General features: G+C 48.8%; 1 pseudogene; it reads left to right on the forward strand.

Annotated features, from left to right (window-relative positions):
• Positions 1–379: 379 nt before the first annotated feature.
• Positions 380–17,533, forward strand: LOC112207997 (sodium/hydrogen exchanger 3-like; annotated as a pseudogene).
• Positions 17,534–18,459: the final 926 nt, after the last annotated feature.

The following is an 18,459-nucleotide window of genomic DNA, read 5'->3' on the forward strand; positions in this document are numbered from 1 at the left end:
GGTGATTAGGTGCTTGTCAGGTAACCATGTGTGCACAAGACAGTAAGTAGAGCAGAGCAGGAGCAACAGTATAGAAGCTGATGTGTTCTGAAGCTGCAGATGCAGATGATTAGAGGATAGAAGTACCAGAGATGTTGCAAGATGAGGTGAGGTTGTAGATGGGTAAAATGGGGCCGGAATGTGAGATGCATAATCTTGGGAGCATTTCTAAGGAGTCTGAATTTTATTCTATAGACAGGGAGAAGTCATTATAGGACCTTGAGGCAAGAAATAACATGATCAGCTCTACGTTTTCAAAAGATAACTGTGCTCCACATTATGTGTCATTAGGGAAATGCAAATTAAAACAGCAGTGACGTACTATTACATGACTGTTACAATGGCTGAAATCCAAAACACTGACAACACCAAAGCTGGGGAAGATGGGGAGCAACAGGAACTCTCATTCACTGCCAGTGGGAATACAAAATGGTACTTTGGAAGATTGTTTGGCAACTTCTTACGTATTCTTACTGTATGATCCAGCAATTATGCTCCTTGGAATTTGCCCAAGTGAGTTGAAAACATGTTCACAAAAAAACCTGCATACAGATGTGTATGGAAGCTTTTTTCATAATTGCCAAAACTTGGAAGCAACCAAGATGTCCTTCAGTAGATGAATGTATAAATAATCTCTACTATACCCAGCCAATGGACTGTTATTCAGCACCAAAAAGAAATGAGCTATATCAACTCATGAAAAGACATGGAAGAACCTTAAATGTGTGTTACTAAGTGAAAGAAGCCAATCTGAAAAGACCATATACTATAAAATCCCGAATTACGTTCTGGAAAAGGTAAAACTATGGAGACGGTAAAAAGTGTAGTGTTTGCCAGGATCTGAGGGGAGAGAGGAATGAATAGGCAAAGCACAGAGGATTTGTAGCACAGTGTATGTGTTCTGTGTGGTACTGTAATGGTGAATACACGTCATTATGCATTAGTTCAAATCCATCAAGAGTGAACCCTAATGTAAATTACAAACTTCAATTTATGTGTGAAAATGATGTGTCACTGTGGGGTTCATCAGCTGTAATAAATGTACCACTCTGGTGCAGGTTGTGATAGGAGAAGGCTGTGGGAGTGAGGGGCATATAGGAACATTGTAATTTCTGCTCAGTTCTGCTGCTCAAAAAATGAAATCTATTCAAAAAGGAACCTTTTCATGTTTAGACTAACTTAGTTCATTTCCCTCATTTAGTTCCTTCATTGTTGAGGTTTCATTGCAATGCATTCTAAAGTCGAACATAAAATTATTTTAGAGCTTTGTGCGACTTTTCCCCTTGCTTAAACATCATTGCGGAATAATGTAAAAATATGATACCCTAATCTAGTTTTCATAAACATTTTTTCAAAGTTGAAAAAAAAACTAGCATCATGGACAGATGGGTTGAAAGAGTGAACGGCAAGAATCGAGGATCAAAACTAGGCCATGAAAATTGCTCAGTTGAGAGCTAATGAAGCCCTAAATTAAGTCCTAATCATTGTAGATGGAGTGGGTGACAGATTTAAACAATATTAAGAGGCTGGGCACAGTGGCTCATGCCTGTAATCCCAGCACTTTGGGAGGCCAAGGCGGGCAGATCACAAGGTCAGGAGTTCAAGACCAGCCTGGCCAATATGGTGAAATCCCATCTGTACTAAAAATACAAAAAGTAGCCAGGCATGGTAGTGCATGCCTGTAATCCCAGCTACTCAGGAGGCTGAGGCAGGAGAATCGCTTGAACCTGGGAGGTGGAGGTTGCAGTGAGCCCAGATCATGCCACTGCACTCCAGCCTGGGTGACAAAGTGAGACTGCGTTTCAAAAACAAACAAACAAAAAACAATATTAAGAAGTCATATTGTCTAGAATTGGTCATTTCTAGGTGTCATGGGGTTGGGGGAAAATCCAAAATGATTGACAGATCATTTTGAGTGATGGCATGAAAGGCATCTCTTTACCAAGATGGGGACTACAGGAAAGCAGGAGGTTTGTGGGAAAAATTATAAGTTTTGAGTACATTGGATTTCAGAGGCCTCTGGAATATCATGCTTATGGAGTGGAGATTACTAACAAAACCACAATCTTTAAAAATAACTGCTTCTTTAAACGTGCTTATATTGTAGTGAGTTCAGTGATATCTCATATCCTTTGGTAGAAAAAATTGTAAAAAATTTATGTATGGCACATTTCTCTGATGCTTGCACTTTCATAGTGTTCACTTTCTGTTCACCTAGGTTTACTTACTGATATCCTTCTCCCACTCTGAGGCTTTGCCTATCCTGAAATACATTTAAAAATTTACCCATGTCAGAAACACTTCCCAACTCATCCTATAAGGCCAATATTACCCTGATACCAAATCCAGACAGACATAAAGAAAACTACAGATCATCTCTTATGATTATAGACACAGAGATCCTGAGGAAATACTTCCAGACCACATCCATCAACATATGTAAAGGTTACATACTATGTCCAAATGGGATTTATCCCAGTAATGCAAGGTTGATTTGACACACAAAAATTAATGTAATATATGAATAAAAGAGGAAAGAAAATCACATGATGATTTCAATAGACACTGAAGAAAGCATTTGACAAAATTCACACCCCTTCATGATTAAAAAGAAACCCCACTAAAATAGGAATAGAAGGGAAGCTCCTCAACCTGATAATGGTTATCTATAAAAACCCCAAGATTAACGTTATACCTAATGGTTTCCTTCTACAGTCAAGAATAAGACAAGGATGTCCAGTCTCACCACTTTTATTCAATCTTGTAATGAAGGTTCTAGAGCAGGGCAATTAGGCAAGAAAGGGAAATAAGAAGGGCATGGTGGCTCACGCCTGTAATCCCAGCACTTGGGAGGCTGAGGCGGGTGGATCACCTGAGGTCAGGAGTTCGAGACCAGCCTGGACAACTTGGTGAAACCCCGTCTCTACTAAAAATACAAAAATTTGCCTGGCGTGGTGGCGGATGCCTGTAATCCCAGCCACTTGGGAGGCTGAGGCAGGAGAATCGCTTAAACCCAGCAGGTGGAGGTTACAGTGAGCCAAGATTGCACCATTGCACTCCAGCCTGGACAATGGCATGAGACTCAAAAAAAAAGTGGGGGAGGGAATAAAAGGGCATATAGATTAGAAAGGGAGAAGTAAAACTCTATTTGTAAATGACATGATCTTGTATATAATGCTTTTATATAGAAGATCTTTGGGAAGAACTAAATAACTAAATGAACTAAATAAACAGTTCAGCACAGTTGCAGTGCACAAGATTAATGTATTAAAATCAGTTGTGTTTCTATACGCTAGCAATGAGCAATCTGAAATTAAGACAGTGATTCCATTTATAATAGCATTTAAAGGAATAAAATAGGAATAAATTTAACAAAACAGAACAAAACTTGTACTCTAAACATTGTGAAACATTGTGGAGGTAAATTAGATATAAACTGAAAAATAGTACGTATTTATGGATTAGAAGTCTTAGTATTAAGATTGCAGGATTCAGAGAAGGACTGTGTGGTAGATAGAGCTCCCTCTCCCCTCTCCCCTCTCCCCTCTCCCCTCCCCCCTCCCCCCTCTCCCCTCTCCCCTCTCCCCTCTCCCCTCTTTCCACGGTCTCCCTCTGATGCCGAGCCGAAGCTGGACGGTACTGCTGCCATCTCAGCTCACTGCAACCTCCCTGCCCGATTCTCCTGCCTCAGCCTGCCGAGTGCCTGCGATTGCAGGCGTGCGCCGCCACGCCTGACTGGTTTTCGTATTTTTTTGGTGGAGACGGGGTTTCGATGTGTCGGCTGGGCTGGTCTCCAGCTCCTAACCGCGAGTGATCTGCCAGCCTCGGCCTCCCGAGGTGCCGGGATTGCAGACGGAGTCTCGTTAACTCAGTGCTCAATGGCGCCCAGGCTGGAGTGCAGTGGCGTGATCTCGGCTCGCTACAACCACCTCCCAGCCGCCTGCCTTGGCCTCCCTAAGTGCCGAGATTGCAGCCTCTGCCTGGCAGCCACCCCGTCTGGGAAGTGAGGAGCGTCTCCGCCTGACTGCCCATCGTCTGGGATGTGAGGAGCCCCTCTGCCTGGCTGCCCAGTCTGGAAAGTGAGGAGCTTCTCTGCCCGGCCGCCATCCCATCTAGGAAGTGAGGAGCGCCTCTTCCCGGCCGCCATCACATCTGGGAAGTGAGGAGCGTCTCTGCCCTGCCGCCCATCGTCTGAGATGTGGGGAGCACCTCTGCCCTGCCTCCCCGTCCGGGATGTGAGGAGTGTCTCTGCCCGGCCGCCCTGTCTGAGAAGTGAGGAGACCCTCTGCCTGGCAACCGCCCCGTCTGAGAAGTGAGGAGCCCCTCCGCCCGGCAGCCACCCCCTCTGAGAAGTGAGGAGCGTCCTCCCTCCTCGTCTGGGAGGGAGGTGGGGGGGTCAGCCCCCCGCCTGGCCAGCCGCCCCGTCCGGGAGGTGAGGGGCACCTCTGCCCGGCCACCCCTACCGGGAAGTGAGGAGCCCCTCTGCCCGGCCAGCCGCCTCGTCCGGGAGGGAGGTGGGGGGGTCAGCCCCCCGCCTGGCCAGCCGCCCCGTCCGGGAGGCGAGGGGTGCCTCTGCCCGGCCGCCCCTACTGGGAAGTGAGGAGCCCCTCTGCCCGGCCAGCCGCCCCGTCCGGGAGGGAGGTGGGGGGGTCAGCCCCCCTCCCGGCCAGCCGCCCCATCCGGGAGGGAGGTAGGGGGGTCAGCCCCCCGCCTGGCCAGCCGCCCCATCCGGGAGGGAGGTGGGGGGATCAGCCCCCTGCCCGGCCAGCCGCCCTGTCCAGGAGGTGGGGGGGGCGCCTCTGCCCGGCCGCCCCTACTGGGAAGTGAGGAGCCCCTCTGCCCGGCCAGCCGCTCTGTCTGGGAGGGAGGTGGGGGGGTCAGCCCCCCACCCGGCCAGCCGCCCCGTCCGGGAGGGAGGTGGGGGGTCAGCCCCCCGCCCAGCCAGCCGCCCCGTCCGGGAGGGAGGTGGGGGGGGTCAGCCCCCCGCCCGGCCAGCCGCCCTGTCCGGGAGGGAGGTGGGGGGATCAGCCCCCCGCCCGGCCAGCCGCCCTGTCTGGGAGGTGAGGGGCGCCTCTGCCCGGCCACCCCTACTGGGAAGTGAGGAGCCCCTCTGCCCGGCCAGCCGCCCTGTCCGGGAGGGAGGTGGGGGGTCAGCCCCCCGCCCGGCCAGCCGCCCCGTCCGGGAGGGAGGTGGGGGGGGGTCAGCCCCCCGCCCGGCCAGCCGCCCCGTCCGGGAGGTGAGGGGCGCTTCTGCCCGGCCGCCCCTACTGGGAAGCGAGGAGCTCCTCTGCCCGGCCACCACCCCATCTGGGAGGTGTACTCAACAGCTCATTGAGAACAGGCCATGAAGACAATGGCGGTTTTGTGGAATAGAAAGGGGGGAAAGGTGGGGAAAAGATTGAGAAATCGGATGGTTGCTGTGTCTGTGTAGAAGGAGGTAGACATGGGAGACTTTTCATTTTGTTCTGTACTAAGAAAAATTCTTCTGCCTTGGGATCCTGTTGATCTGTGACCTTACCCCCAACCCTGTGCTCTCTGAAACATGTGCTGTATCCACTCAGGGTTGAATGGATTAAGGGCGGTGCAAGATGTGCTTTGTTAAACAGATGCTTGAAGGCAGCATGTTCGTTAAGAGTCATCACCACTCCTTAATCTCAAGTACCCAGGGACACAAACACTGCGGAAGGCCGCAGGGTCCTCTGCCTAGGAAAACCAGAGAACTTTGTTCACTTGTTTATCTGCTGACCTTCCCTCCACTATTGTCCTGTGACCCTGCCAAATCCCCCTCTGCGAGAAACACCCAAGAATGATCAATAAAAAAGAAAAAAAAAAAAAAAAAAAAGATTGCAATACTCTCCAAATCTACAGACTTAATACAATCCCTGTCAGAACCCCAGCTAACATTTTTGCAAAATGGGCATACTTAAAATTCGTATGGCAATTCAAGGAGTTCACAATAGCCAACAATCTAAAAAGAGAAGAATAAACTGGAGGACTCACACTTCCTAATTTCAGAACTTACTACAAAGCTGCAGTAATTAAGATAGGGTGGTACTGGCATAGGTAGATCGCTAGCATAAAGAGTCTGGAAATAAACCTTCACGTTTACAAAAAATGGATTTTTAACAAGGATCCAAGACAACTCAATTGGGAAAGAATGATATTTCTGACAAATGATACTGGAACAACTGTTTATCCACATGCAAAAGAATAAAGTTAGACCCTACCTCTCACCATACGCAAAACTAAATTGATATTGGACAATACACCTAAATATAAGAGCTAAAACTATACAATTCTTAGAAAAATATATAAGTCAATCTTTACTACTTGGGATAGGCCAAGCTTTTGAAGTACGACAAAAGAAAAATAGCCAAATTAGACTTTACCAAAATTAAAAACTTGTGTGTCTCAAAAGATGCCATCAAGAAAGTTAAAAGACAACCCACAAACTGAGAGAAAATATTTGCCATTTATATATCCGTTAGTGTTTTTATCTAGAATATGTAATAAAAAAAACTCATACAACTCAATAAAAAATCCAATTAAATATAGACAAAATATGTGAATAGGCATTTCTCCAAAGAATGTATGCAAATGGCCAATAATCACATTAAAATGATGCTCAGTACCATTAGTTTTTAAAGAAATGGAAATCACAACCACAATGAGATACTACTTCACACCCACTAGGATAGCTTTAATCAAAAAGACAGAAAGAAGTATTGGCAAGGGTGTGGAGAAATTGGCACCCTCATTCATTGTTGATGGGACTATAAAATGATCCATACAATTTAGAAAAGTTTGGTAGTGCCACAATTTGCTAAACATAAGAGTTACCACATAACCCAGCAAAGCTACTTCAAAGAGAAAGGAAAACATATGTTTACACAAAAACTTGCAGTTGAATGTTCATCTTAGCATTATATGTAACAGCCCAAAATTGGAAACTACTCAAATGCTCATCAACTGATGGATGGATAAACAACATGAGATATATTGCTACAAGGGACTATTATTCAGCAATAAAAAGGAGTGAAATACTGATATATCCTAGAACGTGATGAACTTTGAAAACATTATGCTAAGTGAAAGAAGCCAGTCACAAAAAAATCATATATGATTCTATTTATGTGAAATGTCCAGAATAGACCAATTTGGAGATAGAAAGTAGATTAGTGGTTGCCTAGGGTTGAGTGGGGGACTGGGAGAATTTGGGAGTGTTGGTCACAGGGTATGGGGTTCCTTTTAGAGGTAATGAAAATTTTCTAAAGCAAATGTGGTGATTGTTGCACAACTCTGTGTACATAATAAAAACCAGTGAATTTTAGGCTTTAAATGAGTGACTTTTATGGCATGTGAATTATATTTCAATAAAGCTTTTTTCTTCTTTTTTTGAGATGGAGTCTTGCTCTGTCACCCAGGTTGGAGTGTAGTGGCATGATGTTGGCTCACTGCAAACTCTGCCTTCTTGACTCAAGTGATTCTCCTGCCTCAGCCTCCCGAGTAGCTGGGATTACAGGCATGCATTACCATGCCCAAATAATTTTTGTATTTTTTTGGTAGAGACCGGGTTTTGCCATGTTGGCCAGGCTAGTCTCTAACTCCTGACCTCAGGTGATTCAACTACTTCAGCTTCCCAAAGTGCTAGGATTACAGATGTGAGCCACTTCACCTGGCCCTCAATAAAGCTATTTTTAAAAAGGTTTAACCACCTCACCAGAAAGACGTGTATCATTTGTCCTAGTTTAAGTTCAAGGCCCCCATTTACAAATTTTTCACTGATTAATAGTCTTTTCATGTCACTACATAGAGATCTCCTTCCTTGTTTTCAGTGATGTGCACCTCTGGGTCTTTGCACTGGCCCCCGCCACTTTTTTGAACACTGTTCTCAGAATCCAGCTTGTTTCCTCACTCTTTGATTTCTCTGTGAGGCCTCGCTGATGAAATACACACAACAGGAAGCCTGCTAGCACATACCACCCTGTGCTCCTGGTCCCCTTTCCTGTTTCACTGTTTACCACGGCATGTGTTGCCAGGGGCAATGTATATTTACTCATTTGTTGTCTCTACTTCCCACTAAAGTAAGTGCCACATAGGCAGGAGTTTTTGTTCCCTGTTTGTGTCCCTAACACCCTGTCCTTAATACCAGTTCTTGGCATGTGGTAAGCCATAGGCTCTTGTGGCTACACAACATGTGCTCTGTTCTCAAGTGGGGTGATTCCGTCGATGTCTGGAGAAACTTTGGGTTGCTATGCCTTGAGGATTAACTAGGTGCTACTGACATCCAGTAGCTGGAGGCCAGGGAGGCTTCTGAACACTCTAGAATACACAAGACCACCCTCAACACAAAGAATGATTCAGCCCCAAATGTCAACAATGCTGAGGCTGAGAAAACCTGTGTTAGACCAGCACTATCCAATAGAAATACAACCAACTGGTCGGGCACGGGGTCTCACATCTGTAATCCCAGAACTTTGGGATGCCGAGGAGGGTGGATTGCTTGAGCCCAGGAGTTTGAGTCCAGCCTGGGTAACACAACAAGACATTCAACAAGAAATTAAAAGATTAGCTGGGCATGGTTACACATGCCTGTGGTCCCAGCTACCCAGGATGCTGAGGTGGAAGAACCAATTCAGCCCAAGAGGTCAAGGCTGCGGTAAGCCATGATTGCACCACTGCACTCCAGCCTAGGCACTGAGGCCACACTTCCTATAGGCTGCTCCCAGCCAGAACCGAGCATGCCAGGGTACTAGTGCCACTTGTTCCTGCAGGACAAGGGAATACTCTAACAGTCAATAGTCCACCAGAGACTCCCAACTGATCCGGCCAAATGTTCCTAGAGCTGTGCTGTGTCTCGGACTCCTCCTGCCCTACCTTCCTTCCTTCCCCCTCTCCCCTCTCACATGGCAGTCTGAAGGCTCTCCCTGATCACTCCTGGCCCCTCTCTTAACCTGCATAGGTGCATCCCCATTAAATCTCTGCTGATCTCATCCTAACTTGGTGTCTGCTTCTGGGAGGATTCATACTAACACAGGTTTCAAGGTCAGACAGCATTCAAATCCCACTTCCATCACAGAACCTGAGCCAGTTCCTACCCCTTTCTCAGCCTCAGTTTCCTAGCAATGAAAAGAATATTGAAACAGAAACTCTTTGAAAGCTCTTCCTGTCCTGATCTGTTCCAGAATCGGGCTCAGCAGGGTTCATGCAAGGACACAAGTGTAGCTGCCTCTGAGGAGCCCCTCACGTGCCCACTTTAGCCAGTTTGTTTCTCCCTGGGCTCCTACAGCACATGTGCCCATCACACAGGGTTGCAAACACCTGTTTTCTTCTCTGATTCCCCAAAGGGTGCTGGACACCTGTAGAGGGGCTCTGTTTTGTTCACTTGTCCATGGTGCTCACAGAATGTTTACAGTGCACAGTGAATGCCGAGCACTGGAAATGCTCAGTGAAGCAAGCCAACACCAGCCCCACCAGCTGTCAGCAAGGAGGAGTTCTGTGGCTATAGTTTCTTTGGTTCCATGGAAATGACACCAACAACCCACATAATTGAGGGCCCTGTGCAGGTGCCGGGTTCCCAGCAAAAGTCTTTGCATGTATTTTCTGTTATATGAATCCTCCTGGCATGCTCATTGAGAGGTTCCATTACTACATGCCCGTCTTACACATAAATAAACTGAGGCTCAGGGAACTGGAGTTGATTGTCCCAGCCTGCACAGCTAGGAAGAATCAAGGGGTGAGTTTTGGGTTTTATTTTGCATATTTCAGCAGCTTTACTGAGGCATAATTTACACACCATAAAATTTACTCACGATAAATGTACAGTTGGATCAGTAAATCTATAGATTTGGGCAATCATCATCACAAGCCAGTTTTAGAACATTCTATTACCCTGAAAACATTTATCTTGCCTGTTTGCAGGCAATCTTCCATTCCCACCCCCAGCCCTAGGCAACCACCAATCTGCTTTCTGACTCTACAGATGTGCCTTTTTCTACACATTCCCTCTTAGTGAAATCATATACTGTGTGGCCTTTATGGTTGGCTTCTTTCACATAGTGTAATGCTTCTGAGGTTCATCCATGTTGTAATGTCCATTGTGGCTTCATCCCTGTCTATTGACAAATAAAGTTCTGTTGCATGGATGGATCACAAACGTCTACATATCCATTCTTCAGCTGGTGCACATTTGGGTTGTTTCCAGTCTTAAGCCATTATGAATAATGTTGTTATGAAAATGTGTGTATAAGTTTTTGTGTGAGAATATGTTTTCATTTCTCTTGGGTAGATCCCTAGGAGTGGAGTTGCTGGGTCACATGATAAGGGTAAGTTATACAAGAAACTGCCAAACTCGTCTAAGTAAATTGGTTGCCCACCAGCAGTATATGAGGGTTCCACTGCTCCATACAGTAGGGCTGAGATTGGAGGCAAGTCCAGCCCGACCCCAGAACCCCATTACCCAGCTCTTTGGTGATCTTTTCTAACATCGGGTTACCCAGCTAAGGAATGAGGATCATAACTGTGCAGGAATGAGGGCTGTCTGTGAAAACAAGAAGTGCTCCTGCACCAGCCCAGACAAAGACCCCCCATTTATCTCCATTTATTTCTTGTCCTCCAAGTGATGCTGGAGCCCCTGGGTTTCCCCACATGCAATCCCTCAAATTTCTGACCCTTGCTATTTATCTTTCATTGAGCCTTAGGTTCTGGTGAGAGTAACAAGGATAGACAAGTGTTCACAGCCCAGAGCTAGGGATGCCCTATACCCTGGGCAGTGACCTTGGAAGGGCTGATTCAGCTGGAACTCAATATTGAAGCACCTAGGATGTGCCTGTTTACACACAGAAAAAAGATAATGCAGAAGCATGGGGTCCCTGATTAGCTGATCTGAGCTGGGGTGGGGCTTGGCAATCATTGGATCCAGTGCTTTTCCTGAAACATGAGCATTGAGTTTCCTGCCCACACAACCCTGGGCTTAATTAAGTCCAAGCAACAAACAGGGTCCTCAGTATGCTTAAAGCATTGACATTGGATGGAAGACAATTCAATGTTTGAGAAATCCCTGCAGACCCTCTGAGAATGTCTTGAATTCTAAGGAGACCATCTTGCCCTACTTCCTTATTTGACAGAAATGGAAAACTGTGGCTCACTGAGGTGGAGTGAAATACCCCAGGTCATCCAGCAAGGTGAGGGTGGAGCAAAGGCTTGGTCCCATAGAATATATTCATCCATCTCCTTGCCCATCCGTTGTCTTCCAGCAGAATGTAAGCTCTGAGAAGATAAGGATTTTCCTCTCCTTTTCTACAACTGCTGTCTTCCTTGATTCTAGCACAGTGGCTGGCACAGGTTGGGTGCTCAGTAAATATCTGGTGAATGGGCCAGGTGCGGTGGCTCACACCTGTAATCCCAGCACTTTGGGAGGCCAAGACAGGTGGATCACGAAGTCAAGAGATGGAGACCGTCCTGGCTAATATGGTGAAAACCCGTCTCTACTAAAAATATCAAAAAAAAAAAAAAAAAAAAAAATTAGCCAGGCATGGTGGCGGGTGCCTGTAATTCCAGCTACTCAGGAGGCTGAGGCAGGAGAATGGCGTGAACCCAGGAGGCGGAGCTTGCAGTGAGCCGAGATCACGTCACTGCATTCCAGCCTGGGCAACAGAGCGAGACTCAGTCTCAAAACAAAACAAAACAAAAATCTAGTGAATGAACCCAAGTGCCCTGACTTTTCTGCTTCATTTCAGAAAGCTGATCTGAGCACCTACTATGTGCTACAAGCTGTGGCAGGTATTGGGGATAAGATTTGAGCAAGACAGGATCCTTGCCTTCAAGGCACTTAGTTCTCAAGGGCAAGATGGTAGGTATACAGCTAGGCACAGAATTCTGTGACTACAGTTTTTTAAATGCTACAAAGGGATTTGGGGCTTGTGTAATATGAACTCAGCCGGGAGGTCACAGAAGACTTTAGACCAAGGTTTAAAATAAAGAGGCTGAGGCAAGGCTCCAGTCCCAGAGCATCCCCAGGAGGCCTACCCTGTTCTTCCATGAGTGTCTCCTGATTGGAAACTCTTGAGTCTAGGAGGTCAAGGTGGGAGGATCACTGGAAGCCAGGAGTTCAAGACCAGCCTTGGCAACAAGGCAAGACCTTGTCTCTATAAAAAATAAAAATTAAAAATAAATAAAAATAAAATGTTAGAGAGAGAGAGAGAGAGACAGACACCAGCCTAGGTAACATGGTGAAACCCTGTCTCTACAAAACATACAAAAATTAGCTGGGTGTGGTGGCATGCACCTGTGGTCCCAGCTACTTGGGAGGTTGAGGTGGGAGAATCGCTTGAGCCTGGGAGGCAGAGGTTGCAGTGAGCAGGAATCACACCATTGCACTCCAGTCTGGGTGACAGAGCAAGACCCTGTCTCAAACGTGAGAGAGAGATTGAGATAAACAGCAGAGTCTGATTGGAGCTGAATTAATGTGCTCAGCCTCGACCAACTGTCTCACCCACTGACCAGCACTGAGCACCGAGGGTAAACCCTGCAAAGGAAGTGACCAGCTTAGAGAACACTGTTCATCACTCCAAGGCCTGATGTTAACCACCCTGAGGCTTCATATTAAACAGAACACAATAAAAATGTTCTGGTTATGCTACTTGAAAAGAGTCCCTTTTTTTTAGAGATACGTATTAAAATATTTACAGATGAAATCATATAATGTCTGCATGTTGCTTCAGCATAATATTACAGGGGAGAAGGGATAGGCTGATGGCCATTAGAACATGCTGACGGTACCTGAGTTCTGTGTATCTTTAGGTTAAAATTTGTTTCAGCCGGGCGCGGTGGCGCATGCCTCTAATCCAAGCACCTTGGGAGGCAGAGGCGGGCGGATCACGAAGTCAGGAGATCGAGGCCATCCTGGCTAACACGGTGAAATCCTGTCTCTACTAAAAATACAAAAAATTAGCCGGGTGTGGTGGGGGCGCCTGCAGTCCCAGCTACTCGGGAGGCTGAGGCAGGAGAAGGGTGTGAACCTGGCAGGTGGAGCTTGCAGTGAGCCAAGATCACGCCACTGCACTCCAGCCTGGGCGACAGAGCCAGATTCTGTTAAAAAAAAAAAAAAAATTATCCTAAAAGTTTCCTTAAAAAAGCAAAAAATGTAAATATATATGTAGATAGATCAATTACATGTGGACTTGGAGCAGCCAACACCATTGCTTCTCGTTCCCACCAGCAGCCAAGACTCCTCAAGCTGAAATGTTTGAGTCAGCCACACCTTTGCACCATGGCTTCCTTTGTTCTTCCTGAAGTCTTTCCTAATTGTGCTGGCATATAGGCTTTCCAGCAGGGAATCCCCTGTTTCAGAATTTCTTCCTAGCCTGACTAAAGCCTTTGCTGGATCTTATAAATCACAAGATTTCACAGGAGATGCAGCCCTGGATCAGATACTCACTAACACCTCTTGTCTTCCCTTGAGTGCTGGGAAAGGGATGCTGGAGACTGGGAAACATTTTGCCATTTGCAGTCTTAGGAGATCTTTGTAAAGATTTCTCCCTCTGGATGGTTTTGACCAGGGCATTGCCAAATTCCATGTCCCAAGAGTCTTGGTTTCTGGATCCTCCTGAGCCTTTGTGTTTCCCATGAGGCCACAGCTGCAAGGGAGGCTGAGCCAAGTGGCCGTAACAACCAGGCAGAGTAGCGGGCAGAAGCAGGGGCAGGGTGCAAGCCTCTCCTCCCCAGGAGAGGAACTTCCCTGTGCCAAGGGGAATGAAGGGACCCAGGGGATGCGTGGCAGACCCGGTGCCCTACCTCTTTTCATAGTCTAGGTTCCCCACAGACCCCTTCATCAGCTGGCTTACTGTTCACTTCAAGGTCATGACATCAGCTGTGTGATGTGGGGACAGAAATCCCTGGCATGGCCTCTATGTCATCCCTCTGCAGACAGAGGAGGACGCAGGCTTGGCTGGGATGCTGGAGTCACTGTGGATATAGACCCTGGCCCATTTGACTCAAGAACACATACATAACTGGAACCAAGAGGCTGGGTTAATCCCCTCACGGCCCTGGCCACTTGGAAGACCCTAAGCCTCCTTCCAGGTGGCCATGCTAAGCAAAGCCACTTGCAGCCACCCTTCCACGATGCATTCTACATCATCCAGCTATGAAAGCCACCTGCCCCCATCACTTTCACACTCATGCCTTCTCCTAAGCTCAAGGGGCCCTGGCCCAAACTTCCTTTAGAACCAGGAAGGAGGTTCTGGCCCTTTTGAAAATCATCCTTTTCAAACAGAAGGCGTTTATCTTGGCAAAGCTTAAAAGACAAAAAGCCTGTAATCCCAACACTTTGGGAGGCCGAGGCAGGCAGATCATCTGAGGTCAGGAGTTCGAGACCAGCCTGGCCAACATGGTGAAACCCTGTCTGCACTAAAAATACAAAAATTAGCCGGGCGTGGTGTCAGTCACCTGTAATCCCAGCTACTTGGGAGGCTAAGACAGGAGAATCCCTTGAACCTGGGAGGCGGAGGTTGCAGTGAGCCGAGATCACACCACTGCCCTCTAGCCAAGGCAACAAAGAGTGAAACTCCATCAAAAAGACAAAAAAACAAAAACCAAAAAAACAAAACAAAGAGATGACAGCTGAGCTCTAGGGCCCATCGCACAGACAATACCCACGATACCCAGACACGGTGCATCAGATGGGCACAGCTGGGACTTCCCACAACATGTGTGTCCCAGGCTGGCATGGAAACGCATCACAGATGTTGCTGCCGGGGGCTGCTGATGGCAGTGGCGCTGGTGCTGGGTGGCTGCTATGGGTGAGGGGGTGTCGAGGAGGAGCACGGTAGTGTACATGATGTGAGTCAGGGCTCCCACGTGGCCGCCTTTGAATGGGCCAATGTCCAGGACCAGTACATGATTGTGATCTGCATCCTTGTGGTCAGCCTGGCCAAGGTTGGTTCTACCTGTCCCACAAGGTCACCACCGTGGTCCCTGAGAGCACCCTGCTCATCGTCCTGGGCCTGGTGCTGGGCAGCATCATCTGGGTGGCCGACCACATAGCGACTTCATGCTGACGTCCCCCATCATGCTAGATGCCGGCTACTTCATGCCCAACTGGCTCTTCTTTGGCAACCTGGGCACCATCCTGCTGTACCAGGTCATCAGCACCATGTGCAATGCAGCCACCACCATACTGTCCCTCTATGTCATCTCCCTTAGTAGGCTCATGGGCAACCTGCAGATAGGGCTGCTGGACTTCCTCCTGTTGGGCAGCCTGATCACCACTGTGGACCCAGCAGCCATCCTGGTTGTGTTTGAGGAGGTTCATGTCAATGAGGTCCTGTTCATCATCGTCTTCAGGGAGTTGCTACTGAATGACTCTGTACAATGTGTTTCAATCTTTTATGACACTGGGTGATGACAACGTGACCAGCGTGGACTGTGCAAAAGGTGTAGTGTCCTTCTTTGTGGTGAGCTTGGGGGGCATGACTGTGGGGAGGTGTTTGCCTTCCTGCTGTCACTGGTGACCCACTTCACCAAGCATGTGCACATCATCTAGCCTGGTTTCGTGTTCTTCATCTCCTACCCGTCTGTAGGACATCTGAGAAACTGTTGCTGTCGGCCATCCTGGCCATCATCTTCTGTGGCATCTGCTGTCATAAGTACATGAAAGTCAACATCTCGGAGCAGTCGGCCACCACCACGCACTACACCATGAAGATGCTGGCCAGTGGAACCAATATCATCTTCATATCCCTGGGCATCTCGACCATGAACTTGCTCATCTGGACGTGGAACATGGCCTTCATCCTCCTGCACTGGCCTTCACCTTCATGTACCGAGCCATGGTGTCATCCAGTCCTGACTCCTGTACTGCTATTGGATGATGCAGCTGGAGATCATAGACCAGGTGGTCATGTCCTATAGAGGCCTGCATGGGGCCATGGCCTTCATCCTGGTCGTGCTTCCAGACAGAAGCAAGGTCAAGGAGAAGAACCTGTTTGTCAGCACCACCGTCATCATCTTCTTCACAGTCATTTTCCGGGTCCTGACCATCAAGCCCCTGGTGCAGTGGCTGAAGGTGAAGAGGAGTGAGCACCAGGAGCCCAAGCTCCATGAGAAGCTGCACCACCATGCTTTCAACCACATCCTCTTGGCCATCAGGGACATAGCTCCGCATATTAGGCACAACTATCTCAGAGAGATGTGGTCCCACTTTGACAGGAAGTTCCTCAGTGGGGTTCTCATGAGACGGCTAACCCAGAAGTCTTGAGATGAGATCCTCAATGTCTTCCATGAGCTGAACCTGAAGGATGTCATCAGCTAAGCCATCAGCTAAGCCACCAAGGGAGAGTGCCTAAGGTCCGTGGCCTTCATCAGCTCCCCAAGTATTGATAACGTCGTCAACGTGGACTTCACGCCATGATCGTCCGCAACGGTGGCCTCTGTCTCTTACCTTCTGAGGGAGAACATCAATGCCGTCTGTCTGGAAGTTCAGTCCCTGAACGTGGCAGACGTTCGGTATGGGGAGGACCCCGTCACGCACCACACGCTGCAGCAGTACCTGCGCAAGGCGGGGAAGGAGTACATGCATCGCTACAGCCACACCAACTGAGGACGAGAAGCAGGAGCAGGAAATCTTCGACAGGTCCATGAGGAAGCACCTGGAGTCCTTCAAGTTGAGCAAGCTCGGGATCAACCAGAACAAGAAGGCAGCCAAGCTGTACAAGCCAAAGAGCGCCCAGAAGCGGTAAAACAGCAGCATCCCCAATAGGAAGATGCCCAGGTAGAGCCCCGTCACAATTTCACCATTCAGGAGAAAGACTTGCAAATTTCAGACACGGAGGAGGCCCCCAACTATGATGCTGAGGAGACAAGGGAGGGGGGTGGTGTCAGGGCGAGTACTGAGACCCCAGCCTCATCGCCAGAGTGCCACCCTGGCTGTCTCCTGGGGAGATGGTGGTGCCCTCACAGAGGGCCTGCGTGCAGATCCCCCACTCTCCTGGCACTTTCCGCTGCCTGACGCCCTTGCAGCTCAGCTACAAGTCGGTGGACTCATTCCTGCAGGCAGATGGCCCCGAGGAGCGACCCCAGGCTGCCTTCCCCTAGTGCACGCACATGTGACACCGGCTCTGACATGCTGCTGACTGGACGCTTGTCCCGATGGGCCGCCAGCTGCGGCCTCCAAGAAGCTCCTGGGCGCCCCCGCCCGACCGGCACCTAGGGAGAACTCCCAAAGCTCTGCGCCTACTCTGGCAGAGCCGCACTAACGCGAACCCGCGAACCCGCGAACCCGGGCCGGGGCCTGGGCCTGAGTGGCCATACTGCGCTGCTGAAGCTGGCATCGCTGCCGCCCTTGTGCCAAGCACTGCGCACGTCCTGGGGCAGGACAGACGCCGCTGTGAACACCTGCCAGGCCGGAAATGCCGGCTTGAAGCTGGCTTCCAATGGAATCGCTGCCAGGGAAACCAACCGAGGCCCGCACAAAATGAATTTGCAAGAGTAATACCCCAGGCAAGACTCCAGGCCCCTCCCAGCCCTGCGCCTCTCCCTGCTGACGGTGGGGTGCGTCCAGAGTGCCAGCACTCAGGGTCTGACCCTGGAGGGTGGCAAGTGGGAGGACTAAAGAGAGATTGGTAAAGGGGGGAAAAACGGGGTGAGCAAGAGGGAGAGAATGTTTTGTGAAAAGACGGTGGGGAGAAAAGACAGTGGGGAGAAAAGTTTTTGGGTAGATGGAGCGGGAAAAGAGGGTGGCGAGCAGGAGGCATAAAAGCCAGTGGGGAAAAGAGTGGGGGAAAAGGTTTTGGGTAGATGGAGGGGGGAAGGTGATAAGCAGGAGGTGGGAAGGAGGGTTGGGAAAACGACGATGGAAAAATAGTTTTGGGGTAGATGGAGGGTGAAAAAAGGGTGGCATGTGGGAGAGGGGTGGGAGTGGGGAAAAAGAGGGTGGTGAGCAGGAGCAGGGAGAAGGCTTTGTGAAAAGATGGTGAGGGGGGAAAGACAGTGAGGAAAAAATGTTTTGGGGTAGATGGAGAGGGAAAAGAGGGTGGTGAGCAGCAGGGGTCAAAAGAGAGTGGTGAGTGAGGGAGACAAGGTTTTCCGAAAAGACCGTGGGGGAAAATGTTTTTGGGTAGCTGGATGGGGAAAGGAGGGTGACAAGTGGGAGAAGGAAAAAGAGGGTGGTGAGCGGGAGGGAGAGAAGGTTTTGCGAAAAGACAGAGGGCAGAAAAGAAAGACGGTGCAGAAAGAAAAACGGTGGGTAAAAAGCTTTTGGGTGGATGGAGGGGGGAAAAGAAGGTGGCAAGTGGGAGGAGACAAGAGGGTGGCGAGAGGGAGGTAGGAAAGAGGATTGGGAAAAAGACGATGGGGAAAATAGTTTTGGGGTAGATGGAGGGCAAAAAGAGGGTGGCAAGCAGGATGGGGAAAGAAGCGGGC

This window comes from Pan troglodytes, chromosome 8 (assembly GCF_028858775.2).
Source record: "Pan troglodytes isolate AG18354 chromosome 8, NHGRI_mPanTro3-v2.0_pri, whole genome shotgun sequence".
In the NCBI taxonomy this organism is placed as follows: Eukaryota; Metazoa; Chordata; class Mammalia; order Primates; family Hominidae; genus Pan; species Pan troglodytes.